The sequence below is a fragment of the Bombina bombina genome, chromosome 6 (assembly GCF_027579735.1).
Source record: "Bombina bombina isolate aBomBom1 chromosome 6, aBomBom1.pri, whole genome shotgun sequence".
In the NCBI taxonomy this organism is placed as follows: domain Eukaryota; kingdom Metazoa; phylum Chordata; class Amphibia; order Anura; family Bombinatoridae; genus Bombina; species Bombina bombina.
Genome location: NC_069504.1, coordinates 1096601217 through 1096616679, shown reverse-complemented (window position 1 = coordinate 1096616679; position 15463 = coordinate 1096601217). Strand labels below are relative to the sequence as shown.

General features: G+C 39.7%; 1 long non-coding RNA gene across 5 annotated transcripts in view; it reads right to left on the bottom strand.

The window, feature by feature from the left end:
* The window catches only part of LOC128664226 (uncharacterized), a 203423-nt gene that overhangs the window by 95580 nt on the left and 92380 nt on the right, over positions 1 to 15463 (bottom strand). For all 5 annotated transcript variants that reach the window (XR_008402938.1, XR_008402935.1, XR_008402934.1 and 2 more), the window contains one exon: positions 5698 to 5765. This is a non-coding gene — a long non-coding RNA (uncharacterized LOC128664226). The remainder of the gene's footprint in view (positions 1 to 5697; positions 5766 to 15463) is intronic.

Here is a 15463-nt window from a genome sequence, read left to right as displayed (position 1 = left end):
ATTTTGTACACATCCCCCCCCGCCACTCTAACGGCCACAGTCTGTCCGGATCGCTTGTGCTCTGGCACCAAATGACTCTGTACCAGCGTGATAGTAGCCCCTGTGTCTCTCAATCCCTCTGTAGATCGCCCCTCGAGCCATACCTTCTGCCGATGGTGCTGGCGGTTATCTGAGGCAGCATATACAGGGTCCACCTCGTGAAGCGGCCCCACATATCCCTCCATAGGGGCCTCTTGGTTAACACAGAGGGCCCGGGCCGGACGATAGGACCCAGAGGGGTAATTGTAATTCCTGGGTGTCTGGTGCGTATTAAGGGGGCAGCTAGCCATGAAATGCCCTGGTTGCTTGCATCGGTGGCAAGTCGGTCTGGGACGCTCAGAGCTGTTATTGTGTGGTCCTGAGTGTCGGACGGGCCCTGTGGGCAACGGGGCTCGGAATTCAGCACGAGGGGGTGCACGGTAAATCTCTCTGGGTTCGACCCGTGCTGGAGCTCGGTAGTTCATGGGTTCGTGAAGACGGGAGTCATAATGTTCATCGGCCAATTTGGCTGCTTCTTCTAAGGTAGAAGGCCGCCTGTCTCGCAGCCATTCCTTCCCTTGCTGTTCCATGCCATTATAAAAATGTTCTAAGAGAAACAATTGTAAAATTTCCTCACCAGTCACCGCTTTACTTCCGCTCAGCCAGTGATTTGCCGCTCTCCGCATTCGGTGCGCCCATTCCATATGGGTATCGTTAGGCTTCTTTTCCGTGCCCCGAAACTGTCGGCGATACGTGTCCGGAGTTACAGCGTACCGTCGCAACAGTGTCTCCTTAACTAGCTCATACTGTGTCACTTCCTCAGCACCCAGAGTACGAAAGGCTTCCAGGGCTCGCCCGGATAGTTTCCCAGACAATATCGTGGGCCACTCTCTGTTGGGAATCTGGTGCAGGGCACATTGCCTTTCGAAGTCCGCCAAATATTCATCAATCCCTGTCTCGCTCTCTAGGAAGGGTCGAAATGCCGCATAGGGTATCTTGGCCCTCCCAGCATTTTCGACAGGGATGATTACCTGCGGGGCTTCAGCATTGCGGTGTGCGTTCGCTAGGTTGAGTTCGTGGGCTCGAGTCTCTCGTATATCCTCGTCCGCCTCCGCCATCAACTGCTGTACCAATTCCATGGAGGGGTTCGGCCCGTATAATGAGAGCCTTTCCCGAACAATCCTGGTTTTTTCGTCACTAATCGTGGTCGGTGTTTCCGCCATTGTGAAGCTCTGATCCAGTTCGGTCAATTCTGCGATCAGCTCTCTCCTCGGCCGGTTGCTGGCGTACCCCCCTCTGCTTTCAAGTAAATCCTTTAGGGTTGTACGCTTCAATTTTTCCATCCGTTCTGTACCTCTCCTAGGAAATCCAGGAAAATCCCGCCGCTGCCGCCAAATGTTACGGTTACCCTTAGTCTCGCTGAGAGATGGACCGCTTAGTAGCCTGGATCCCTATTGCTAAAGAGGGGAGAAGCTGCTTTCCATAGTATTCTATATGAGTCTCGCAAATATAGAATAATCTCCCTTAGCTGCAGTACAGCTAGGATACCCTTCTGCCCACAAAAACGAGTCAACGCTGCGATTGAGGGTCAAACAAGAACTCAGGACTGGGATGCCCAGCCTGCTTTTTATTAAGGTTACATGCACACAGGGCACTCCCAGGGGGAGAGGGGGGGGGGGGAAGCACAAAATCCCCCATCACACATTTAGATAGAGAGCACTGTCCTTTGACAGGCCACAATAGGATTACAGTACTTAAGATAACAAGTTTACAAGTTCATCTTATCAATTAGCAGTCTGGCTCCAGAGGTGATTAGACAATAGTTTCTAAAAGCTGAAAAAAAGTTAACTCTTTATGAAATGATACTTGTTACGGTTTTCTTGGAGCCCTTCTTAGGCGCTGGCTTGGCTGGTTCAGGCATTGCTGCTGGGAAATAAGCTCTTCACAACAAAATAACTAATGCTTCTGTAACAGAAACCTTTTTTAGAGTTAAATTACAGGAAAAGGATGCAAAATAAATAATAAAAGTATACTGCAGGGTTGTTTATTACCCACAATTATATATTTTATTTTACAATCTCAAAGTGTTTAAAGGAATATAAAACAGTGCTCCTTTAGCAGATTTTTTTTAAAATAAAAGTAAACATAAAAAGAAACAGCAAACACACTACTTGTTTTCTTGCTAAATGAGGTCAGAGAGCTGCCATTACAGAACTTAGGTTCCATTGTCATATGATTATTGCTTCAGAACATGGGCAATAAACTGATTGCAGCTAGCAGATAGGTGTCTTCTAGCAACACTTCAAAGGAAAAACGGCTAATTTGCCTTCCTGTAGAGACCACAGCCCCATTGTGGGGCTGTGACAGGAAGTAATATAGGCTGTGCAAATAAAGTTAAAAAAAGAACAATGTATATTACAATGATTTCTATTAAGTATAACCCACGGCTTAGTGCTTTTTCTATCACATCAATGAAACAGACCATTTTATATCAATTTAATGGGATAGGAAAGTCAAAATTAAACTTGCATGATTCAGATAGCACATGTAATTTTAAGAAACTTTTAAATGTACTCTATTTTCAAATGTGCTTTGTTCTCTTGATATCCCTTGTTGAAAAATAATGCACATATATCCTACACTAGTGGGAGGTAGCTGCTGAATGGTGCCTGCACACATTTGTCTCTTGTGATTGGCTAACTAGATGTATTCATCTAGCTGCCAGTAATGCAATGCTCTTCCTTCAGCAAAGGATAACAAGAGAATGAAGCAAATTTGATAATATAAGTAAATTGGAAAGTTGTTTAAAATTGTATGTTCTATCCAAATCACCCAACTGTATATGCAAATAACAACATTTTCTACAAGTCTGTATTCCTTGTGTAGGTTATAACTAGCTAACTGATAGTAGTTTGCATTTATATTCGACTTGTTGTGAGAAATGCTTTTGTGATTGTAAGATTAACAGGTTAAACACAAACAGATAGCAAAGTAAAAGTGCATCTTTTAAATCTATGTTCAGGCTTGACTCAGACATCTGCTGGGTGCAACATTACTGAGCCTAAGTTACATTCCCGAGATACAAGCACATATAATACGCCATGCAGAACAGATCAATAGCAACTGCAGACAGATGAATGTAGACTGGCACGCAAAGTGTGTAAAATAGGAAACAGGGTCTCTGTGCAAGCAGCTACAGTAACAGGTGTAAGTATATATCAGGCGCTCGCATTAATGACGCTAGTGTTACACAAGCTCACTGGCAGCCTTGAAAGCAGAGGATGGGTATTTTGGAGAAAGTCAGACAGGGTAACCTCTGAGTAACCCCGAGTCTGGCACAAGGCCACAGAGGAGGACTCAGAAGCGACTGTCCCAGGGCCACCTTAATACACCCAGTGTTTTTACTCACTAAGACTTTAAGGGACATTCCAGTCAAAATGTAAATGCACATAGATTAATTACATCTTTGAGTTGCAATATAAATGTATTAGCATAAAAATGCTTCTAGTAAAAGTTATCACTGTTTTAGTGTTAACATTGTTCTCTGCACGTGCATGTGAAGCATAGCTAGATATTCTCAGTGCACCCACATTTAAATAATGCAGCAGCTCAGATCATCAGTGGGGCTTGTATCATGTCAGCAATTAACAAATTGAGTCATTACCAGATGGTACAAGAACCTTAGGCTCTCTAAGCAAGTGATGTGTTTAAATTGCTGGTGCACGGTGCATACTTAAATACACTTTTGAAACAGCTATAGCTTTTATTAGAAGCATTTTGCTAATGCATGTATATTACAAAATTACTTCTGTTCAATACCGAAATGCACCCATGTGGTTTTCCATTTTGGCTGGAATATTCCTTTAACGATAATGCAACTTAGAGAATACAGGAGTGAGGAGGTAGAAAGTGCCCTGTATTATACAAACGGTGACACAAGGTGAACAACCAGGCTCTTGACTTATCTAGGCTCCTCCTACTAGGGTGTAATTAAAGGGACACAAAAGTTAAAATGAAACTTTCATGATTTAGAATGTGTAACTTAACTGTTTGCAAATAAAAAGACTGTGCACATTTATACATTGGAACTGAATTGGAAACTCTCTTTAAATTGTGTGCTCTGAGTCCTTAAAGTTTAATTTTTACTACTTTCAAAATCTGCTTCTGTTCCTTTAAAAGGGACATGAAACACAACATTTTTTTCCATGATTTAGATAGAGAATACAATTTTAAACAACATTCCAATTTACTTCCATTATTTATTTTGCTTCATGCTTCAGATATACTTTGTTGAAGAAATAGCAATGCCCATAGGTGAGCCAATCACACAAGACATCTATGTGCAGCCACCAATCAGCAGCTGCTGAGCCTATTTATATATGTTTGTCAACAAAGGATATCAAGAGACTAAAGCAAATTAGACAATAGAAGTATAATGGAAAGTTGTCTATAATTGCCTGCTCTTTCTAAATCATGAAAGAAATAAAGTGAGTTTCATGTCCCTTTAACTACACACAACTGACGATTTTACAATACAATTTAAATGACCGTCCATTTAAAGTAACTGACAGAACTTGATTTAGATCGTTTTTAAAAACGTTTGTTTGTTTATTAAAGTATCATGATAAATTATTTCATTTTGATAACAATTTCCAAAAAGGAAACCTCTTAAAAAGTCTATATTGTCACTTCATGTGACTGTCATTGTTACTTGTTTATCACCGAAACGCGGCAACCGTTTACATTGTACTTGGTTAGAATGTTGCTCTCCTGGTAGAGAACTTCAAATAAGCAAAAATGCTTCTAGTAAAATTGCTTAAGGGATAGATTTTATTAAAATGCAATATGTGGAGCATATGGCTGTAGGTTTTGTGCAATTACACCTGAGCAGGTGTGACTGGGAAATGTGAGTGGGCTGTGCGCGGCAGATCACATGGGCAGTGAAACGTATCACTAAATCTGAGGCTACTAATCTGTTTTGCAAACAGAAGTGTATTACGTAAATGTTTCTAATGGAATGAAAACTACACCGTTGTACATTTCAAATTCAACAAAAATGTCCTTTTAATAACATAGTCCCATAAATTTAGTGTATGGCACTGAACAAATAAGATGTATATATTAGGGTAGACTTTGCTTAAAATATGATTTTTAGGATAATATTCAGGTTTTAAATCCCTTTAAAATAAACTTAGCTGGTTTTAAAAATTGCCACAATTAATTTACAATATTATGGCTTAAATGGCCATGATAGTTGCAAAGGCATAAGCTCTAATTCATTACAAAGCAATTTGTTTAACTCTCCCAAATGTGTTAAACACATAGTCAAAGTATGATACAGGGAAAGGCAGAGCACTGCTGGTCCCAAGTATAAACTGCCAATCATCTAAACAGTGTCGGTGGTCGCACAACTAGGTTGTTCAACAACTGCTGCTGATTGGGTCATTGGCTGTGTCCGTTCTGAACCAGCAGTGTTCTGTGGCTCCTGAGCAGCACTATAGTTTAACCTATGCTGGGGTTAAACACAGGAATGTAGAGTTGCTCCTGGTAAAATTATATGTATGTACCTTTTCCACTATAATGGCGCTTTAAATATTATGTAACGTTTAAGGACAAAAAAAGTGATTGGTATCACAGGAAGAGAGCTGTACTGTAGAAACGTCTTTTAGTCATACTTACTACTTAATCTTTTGTATTTTCTGCAGCCAATCAGCAACGGTTTTGCTTTAGGTCCCAATGATTTTAACCTGTAAAATGATAATAAAAATTGCAGTCAATGGAGTTCCACAAAAATAGATAATAATGGAACAATCTTTGTTTAAACATAGGTACAATTTTTTTATCTACCAAAAAAGAAAAGCCTTAAAGGGACATGAAACCAAAAAAAATTATTTCACAATTCAGATAGAGAATACCATTTTAAACAACATTCCAATTTACTACTATTATCTAATTTGCTTCATTCTTTAGATATCCTTTGTTAAAGAAATAGCAATGGAGATGTGTGAGCCAATCATACGAAGCATCTTTGTGCAGCCACCAATCAGCAGCTACTGAGCCTATTTCAACAAAGGATATCAAGAGAATAAATAAAATTAGAAAATAGAAATACATTGTTAAGTTGTTTAAAATTGTATTTTCTATCTGAATCATGAAAGAACATTTTTCGGTTTCTTGTCGCTTTAACTTAAAAAAAATATATATCTATCCCTTGGCTGCCAACATGTAGAAGCATTCTCTGGCAGCAAAGGGTTAAATGTTTGTTATGTTGGATTCATGGATTGCCCTTAACAACCTTAGAGTTTATTTAGAGCTACGTCACTTTTGTAAATGTTGGATAAAAATATTTTATAATAATATATATATATATACTTTATTTATTTGACAAAACAATAGCATGAGATATGTATTGTGTTTAAGTGCAGGGACAACACAGGATATTTTGATTTTCAATTCCCCAGTGTAAACATTTTCTTTTTTTTTATTTGCCTTGAAAGGTTTTTAAACACTGCTCAGGACATTTAGGCTCACAACAAGGATATTGTTCACATTTATTTGAAAACATTTGAAATGACTATTTTTAATCGTATGTCCTTTGTTAGAGCACAGGCTTTAAACAGAGGGCAGTGTAGTTCATCACTAATCCTTTTGGATTTGATTTCTCCTTGAAAAGCAAAACCCCTGATCTGAAATATGCGGCCAGTTTTTATCCAGATTTTATGTGCAGAACACAGCGAACAATACTGAATGCAACCTGCTGTAAATTAGATGCACGCGGTTAATGGGAAACTGATCTGGATTGTTAGCTGTGAAAGCATTACTTCTTATTACTCAAGGTAACGCATTTTACACATAACTATTTGCTAACATCACTACAAAAATACGTTTTATGTGAATGCCAGCTGATATCCCAGCTTTGAAATGTATGTCTCGTTAAAGGGATACTAACGAGATTCAGATAGAGTAGCAATGTAAAGCAACTTTCTAATTTACTCCTGTTATCAATTTTTCTTCATTCTCTTGTTATCTTTGCGTGAAAAAGCAGATATGCAAGGTTAGGAGCCGGACCATTTTTTGTTTAGCACCTTGGAAGTGCTTGCTGATTGGTGGGTACATTTAGACACCAATAAGCAAGTGCTACCCAGGTGCTGGACCAAAAATGGGCCAGCTCTTAAGCTTACATTCCTGCTTTTTCAAATAAAGATAGAAAGAGAACAAACAAAAAATGATAATAGGAGTAAATTAGAAAGTTGCTTAAATTTGCCTGCTTGAAATAAAAAAATTTGGATTTAGTGTCCCTTTAAGTGTACAGTATATGCAGCGAGACCTCTGTTTAATGAATTTACTTCTACAAACCTATAAGTGAATAAGTAGATGTACACATTGCTATTTTTACAAATGTCACCTGTACATGCTGTTATTGTAATGCCAGATTGGTACTTTGTGCACTGATCCTGGAGTGGATCTGGAAAAGTATCAAACAAAAACTAAACAAATCTCATTGGTGAGCACACTCGCCCCATGGAGAGAAATTACACAAAAATGTATATTGTAATATAGGAGTCTCTTCCTTATATACAGAACCTGTGTGATAAACCTCTCTCAAGGTACAATTTGTGTATTTGAGGGGCCTAGACGTACTGACGAGACTTCTTAGCTCATCTCGCCTGAGCAGAGAATCATCAGGATCACCGTGAGCATAGTGCCTTGTAAGCCCTCTGGCAGCTGAGGGGGTTAACATTTTCCATTAAGAGAATTTCATAAGTTATGGAGCAATAAATAAACCCATTGAGATACGAAGGACATTTATAAAGAGATAAATGAAAGAGCTAATCAATCTTACATTTGTGATTATTACAGAAATAAGGAAATGTGCCATACTTGTAAAAAACTAGATACAGATACACACATGTACACAAATACACACATCTACAGACACACATATGTGCACATGCAGAAACATACACACACGTACACAAATACACACATCTACAGACACACATATGTGCACATGCAGAAACATACACACACGTACACAAATACAAACATCTACAGACACACATATGTGCACATGCAGAAACATACACACACGTACACAAATACACACATCTACAGACACACATATGTGCACATGCAGAAACATACACACACGTACACAAATACACACATCTACAGACACACATATGTGCACATGCAGAAACATACACACACGTACACAATTACAAACATCTACAGACACACATATGTGCACACGCAGAAACATACACACACGTACACAAATACACACATCTACAGACACACATATGTGCACATGCAGAAACATACACACACGTACACAAATACACACATCTACAGACACACATATGTGCACATGCAGAAACATACACACACGTACACAAATACACACATCTACAGACACACATATGTGCACATGCAGAAACATACACACACATACACAAATACACACATCTACAGACACACATATGTGCACATGCAGACACATGTACACACATACACAAATACACACATCTACAGACACATATATGTGCAAAAGCAGAAACATACACACACGTACACAAATACACACATCTACAGACACACATATGTGCACATGCAGACACATACACACACAAATCTACAGACACATGTATATACAGACACACAAACGTACACACTGTAGACAACCTAAGAAGACAGAAGCACCACATGGCCCAATATTGTTTGGTAAGATATATAAGCAAATATCAGTGTAATGACACTCACATTTCCTGAGACACCCCTAGTGGTGTAGAAGATGCAGCCTGGGATCATCTACAGACACATACACACAAATACACACATCTATAGACACATACACACATCTACAGACATATACACAAACACATACACACATCTACAGACACATACACACATCTACAGACATACACACACCTACACACATCTACAGACACATACACCACATCTACAGATACATACACACACCTACACGAATACACATCTACAGACATGTACACAAACACATACACACATCTACAGACATGTACACAAACACATACACACATCTACACACATCTACAGACACATACACCACATCTACAGATACATACACACATCTACACAAATACACATCTACAGACATGTACACAAACACATACACACATCTACAGACATGTACACAAACACATACACACATCTACAGACACGTACACACATCTACAGACACACACACATACACACATCTACAGACACATACACAAATCTACAGACACATACACCACATCTACAGATACATACACACACCTACACAAACACACATCTACAGACACACATATGTGCACACAGACATCAACAGCCACATGCATATACAGACACACACACATTCACACATCTACAGACACATACACACAAATACACACATCTACAGACACATACACACACACACGTACACAAACATCTACACATATCTATAAACACATACACACATATACATGTAAAGACACACACAGATACAAACACAGGATCCACTCTATGAATTTGCTGCTTGAGGAATAATACTGAGATTGATATTACAAGCTCAGTGTACTGCAGAATTCATTACTAATCTATCCATACATAGTATTCATTTTGTAGAGGTGGAGGAATAGAAATGAACTGTTACACCACCCCCTAAGGTGTTAATGAATGAACCTCATATACAGTATCTCATAAAAGTGAGTACACCCCTCACATTTTTGTAAATATTTTATTATATCTTTTCATGTGACAACACTGGAGAAATTACACTTTGCTACAATGTAAAGTAGTGAGTTACAGCTTGTATAACAGTGTAAATTTGCTGTCCCCTCAAAATAACTCAGCACACAGCAATTAATGTCTAAACCGTTGGCAACAAAAGTAAGTACACCCCTAAGTGGAAATGTTGAAATTGGTCCCAATTAGCCATTTCCCTCCCCAGAGTCATGTGGCTCGTTAGTGTTACAAGGTCTCAGGTGTGAATGGGGAGTAGGTGTGTTGAATTTAGTGTTATCGCTCTCACACTCTCTCATACTGGTCACTGGAAGTCCAACATGGGACCTCATGGCAAAGAACTCTCTGAGGATCTGAAAAAAAGAATTGTTGCTCTACATAAAGATGGCCTAGGCTATAAGAAGATTGCCAAGACCCTAAAACTGAGCTGCAGCATGGTGGGCAAGACCATACAGCAGTTTCACAGGACAGGTTCCACTCAGGACAGGCCTCGCCATGGTCGACCAAAGAAGTTGAGTGCACGTGCTCAACGTCATATCCAGAGGTTGTCTTTGGGAAATAGATGTATGAGTGCTGCCAGCATTGCTGCAGAGGTTGAAGGGGGGGGGGGGGGGGTCAGCCTGTCAGTGCTCGGCCCATATACCGCACACTGCATCAAATTGGTCTGCATGGCTGTCATCCCAGAAGGAAGCCCCTTCTAAAGATGATGCACAAGAAAGCCTGCAAACAGTTTGCTGAAGACAAACAGACTAAGGACATGGATTGCTGGAACCATGTCCTGTGGTCTGATGAGAACAAGATAAACTTATTTGGTTCAGATGGTGTCAAACGTGTGGCGGCTACCAGGTGAGGAGTACAAAGACAAGTGTGTTTTGCCTACAGTCAATCATGGTGGTGGGAGTGTCATGGTCTGAGCCTGCATGAGTGCTGCCGGCACTGGGGAGCTACATTTAATTGAGGGAACCATGAATGCCAACATGTACTGTGACATACTGAAGCAGAGCATGATCCCCTCCCTTCGGAGACCCCAAACACAAGATGACCACTGCCTTGATAAAGAAGTTGAGGGTAAAGGTGATGGACTGGCCAAGCATATCTCCAGACCTAAACCCTATTGAACATCTGTGGGACATCCTCAAATGGAAGGTGGGGGAGCGCAAGGTCTCTAACATCCACCAGCTCCGCAATGTCGTCATGGAGAAGTGGAAGAGGACTCCAGTGGCAACCTGCGGAGCTCTGGTGAACTCCATGTCCAAGAGGGTTAAGGCAGTGCTAGAAAATAATGGTGGCCACACAAAATATTGACACGTTGGGCCAGATTTGGACATTTCCACTTAGGGGTGTACTCACGGTTTAGACATTAATGGCTGGTGTTCAGTTATTTTGAGGGGACAGCAAATTTACACTGTTATACAGACTGTACACTCACTACTTTACATTGTAGTACAGTGTCATTTCTTCAGTGTTGTCACATGAAAAGATATAATAAAATATTTACAAAAATGTGAAGGGTGTACTCACTTTTGTGAGATACTGTATATATACTGTATATATAACCTGATGAAGAGACGTGTACCTTGAAGCGCGTAGTGGTGTTTGTGTACAAGTCAGCCGGCGTTTGTCCTGCAACCATTTGCTTTTATCACGGACACTTTGTCATCTGTTATAAGTGCAAGTATCTTTGTTATTTTAAAATTTTATTATACTCACTGTATTTGTATGACTATTACATTTTAGTAGCAATATACGTTTGAGTTAGCATTAATTTTTTTAATATGAAATTCTATAAAAGCGCTGTCATTTTGTTTTTCACTGTTTGTGATTTTCAGTGAAAAATACGTTTGTTATTCTGTATTTTTTCCCCCAGATAGCTGCTTATATATTATACGGACTAATACACTCTCTTGGATGTCTTCACACTACCTCCAACTCAATCTGTCCAAAACTGAGCTGCTTCTTATCCCCCCTCTTCGAGACATCCAACACCTGACATTTCTCTGATGGTTGGAGAATGTATTCTCAACACCTCACCCCAGGTCCGCTGCCTTGGGGTCACACTAGACTCAGAACTCACATTCAACCCACACATACAAAGCGCAACATTTCCAGAATTCGTCCCTTCCTTACTCAAAAAACTACAAAAATACTTATTCATTCCCTCATTTTATCACGCATTGATTATTGCAATCTACTCCTAAATGGCCTTCCAAAACACCGCCTCTCCTCCCTCCAATCTATTATGAATGCTTCTGCTAGACTCATCCACCTAAGTCGACGATCTACATCAGTTGCTCTGCTCTGCCAGTCTCTACACTGGCTCCCCATACACTCCAGAATACAATTTAAAGTATTAGCCCTAACCTACAAAGCACTCAACAGTCTAACTCCCAACTATATTTCCTCTCTCACCGTGAAATATTCCCCATCCCGTCCTCTTCGATCAACCTCTGACCTACGTCTCTACACTCCTGTTATCTCTACGTCCCACTCCCGCCTCCAAGACTTTGCACGTGCTGCTCCTGTCCTCTGGAACTCTCTACCCCGCTCCATTAGACTGTCTCCAACCTTGTATAGCTTCAGACGATCCTTGAAAACTCACCTATTCAGAGAGGCTTGCCATCTCTCCTCCATTCCGCATCCGAACCAAACTAATACATGAACATGAACTGCCTGACTCATTGCTGCAAATACAACCGGTGTAACAAGCCACCCCAACCTAATGTCTCTGCACCCTAAACCTATAGACTGTGAGCTCTCCGGAGCAGGGCCCTTTTCCTCCTGTACTAGATTTGTTTAGTTTTGTTATGTTTTGTATTTTATCATAAATCTTTGTCATTGTATACCCCTATCACTGTACCCAGCGCTACGAAATTTGGCGGTGCTATACAAATAAATGATAATAATAATACCCAATAGAATAGATACTATTTAATTTCTCAGGTAGATATATATAATTATACCATTGTTTACATTTTACAGCACTGGGCACGTCCTAAGGTATATACATTTACCTTTTTTCTAACTGATGTATTCAAAAGATTAACCTGAAAATAATATGCCAATATATTTTTAAATTATATTAGGTGTTTAGATATTGAAGACACGTGAATAAAGTTTGAGTCTCCATAGCATATTGGGCATTGCCATGGTGCAACCTAAATTTCCTTCGGTTTAAAAGCCTGTTACTTTATCTTATCTCCTCTGCTGTGGCCAGTTAGGGACAATTAAAAAAGAGCTAATAGATTAACAATCTCACAGTGTGTAATGTCCCTTTAAGGGTTTGACGTTTTTTGTCTAGTCTTCATATCGATCGAGTTACTGCCGACTGCTTGATGGCCAAACACTTGTCTCTGTTTCATAAGTCCCGAAGAGAGTAAATATTGTATCAAAGCCTTGCGCTCTGTCACAAGTGCACTATCAAAGGTAACAGACCCCAGGCTACTTAATATACCCAGTGCTTGCAGTAAGTCTGAGGTACCAGTAAATGCACAAAGTCTAAAGCAAACATTACCACAGTATTGGTGTCTCTCAAGTGCACACAGGCCTGGCTTTGTCCACAGAAGTATTTAGAGTCTCTCTGCCCTTCTCTGCTACTCTATATTTTTAGTTGTGCTCAATGTTAAAAGTAAATTAAATGGAAAATATTTGTGCACGAGAGGGATGTGATTTTATAGGTTAAATATATTTGCATATAGCAGCCTATATATTTGCCAGAACTTGGTAATGATTATATGGACGTACCATGTGATAACTAAACTGTAAGTTACTTGTTCAGTTGCTCTTAAAGGCAGCCGATAGTTGCCCTTAAAGGGACAGTCTACTTGAATTTTTTTATTGTTTAAAAATATAGATATTGCCTTTATTACCCATTCCCCAGTTTTAGATAACCAACACTGTTATATTAACCCCTTCCCGCCGTTAGCATGTTCCATGCCTTCTATATAGCATAAATGAACTAGCACTGTCTGGTTGTGAAAAGCTAATAAAATGCACTTAGATAAAAGGTGGCCTGCAGGGGCTTAGAAACAGGCAGAGGTTATAAAGTATATTAATATAACAACGTTGGTTGTGCAAAGCTGGGGGAATGGTAGTAAAGGCATTATCTACCTTTTTAACCAATAACAAAAATAGTGTCCCTTTAATTTGTAGACATAAAGGAAAATGTATCAAGCTGCAGGCGGACAAATTGTAAAGCAGAGAATCTGTCTGCCCGCAGTCACCACCTGAGATGCAGCGTCACTTTGTAAATTGTAAGATTGTATTAGAGTTCCCTTGTGCAAACCTGCTATATTCTATAGCAACACAACAGAAATGACTTGTAATTGATAACTGACTTATGGTATTTGTTTGTTTAGACTAGTATTGATATGTATATTTTCAGTGTGAGGTATAGAAGTATTTGCATATGCCATAGATCCCTAGCTAAAGTGTACATTGCACATTTGTGGCTGTATACTGCTAGAGGTACTTCACTGGATATAGGTCAGTCACCGTCACAAGTCTTGTGTGTATAGCAGATGTGTTACATATGCAATAGCAAGTCAGCTGCTTCTCTAACTAAGCTGACTTGAACCCCTTTTACTACGGAAGTCCAGATGACTTTAAACACATTGAGACCTATGTATCAAAGGTAGTGCGGATCAGGTCTGCAAGACCTCGCTGAATGTGGAGAGCAGTACGCACTCCGTATTCAGCATTGCACTAGCAGCTCACAAGAGCTGCTGGTGCAATGCCGCCCCCTGCAGGGAGGTGTCAATCAACCCGATCGTACTCGATCGGGTTGAATTGTGGCGATTCCTGTCCGCCTGCTCAGAGCAGGAGGACAGGGTTATATAGCAGCGGTCTTTGTGACCGCTGCTTCATAACTGCTGTTTCTTGCGAGTCTGAAGACTCCCCAGAAACATGGGCCCACAAGCTCCATACAGAGGTTGATAAATGGGCCTCATTGCCTTAGCTGATCTGGGGATTTTCTTTCAACTTGGTAATTTCACCCAATTAGAATGAGGTCTTTATCAAGGTAAAGGCAATGTTAGAAACCCACACTTTACACGACACAAACAAAAATACTTCTGTGAATTCAAAATTGTACATTAATGATCTGTCAGAATTGGTAGATGAAAAAGTACTTTTAAAAGGTTGACATATGTTTGTTCTCCCCCCTATTTTCCCCAATCAAGAGCACCACTTCAAATCTGGTGTACAAATGTTCCCATCTGTCAGCTGTACTTGGATTTTGAAAATGCTGTACTCTATATGGTCTTGGTGGAACCATAAGCTGTGGTACTCAGTCTCATACCAATAGATCTGGTTAAATACAGGATTTAGGCCTGTTTGTATGTATTTCAAAATTAAGTCAGCTGTAGTGTAAACTGAACAGTGTTAAGTTAACCTGTCTCATTTCAAACACTGAGTAATCTTATCCTGAGAGTTTAACATTTTATGCAGATGTAAAAACTTAGATAAAATGCATCCTGGCATCTGGAAAGTCCTTTTATAAAGGGGCAGTAAACTGGAATATAATTCAAATATATATATATAAATAAAAAGCATATCTGCCAAAAGGGCAGCTACCTTGTGTGTATTGAGGAGGAAACATTTCTGCATGTTTTTAAAGATAGATAATCCCTTTATTACCCATTCCCCAGTTTTGCATAACCAACACAGTTATATTTATATACTTTTTACCTCTGTGATTATC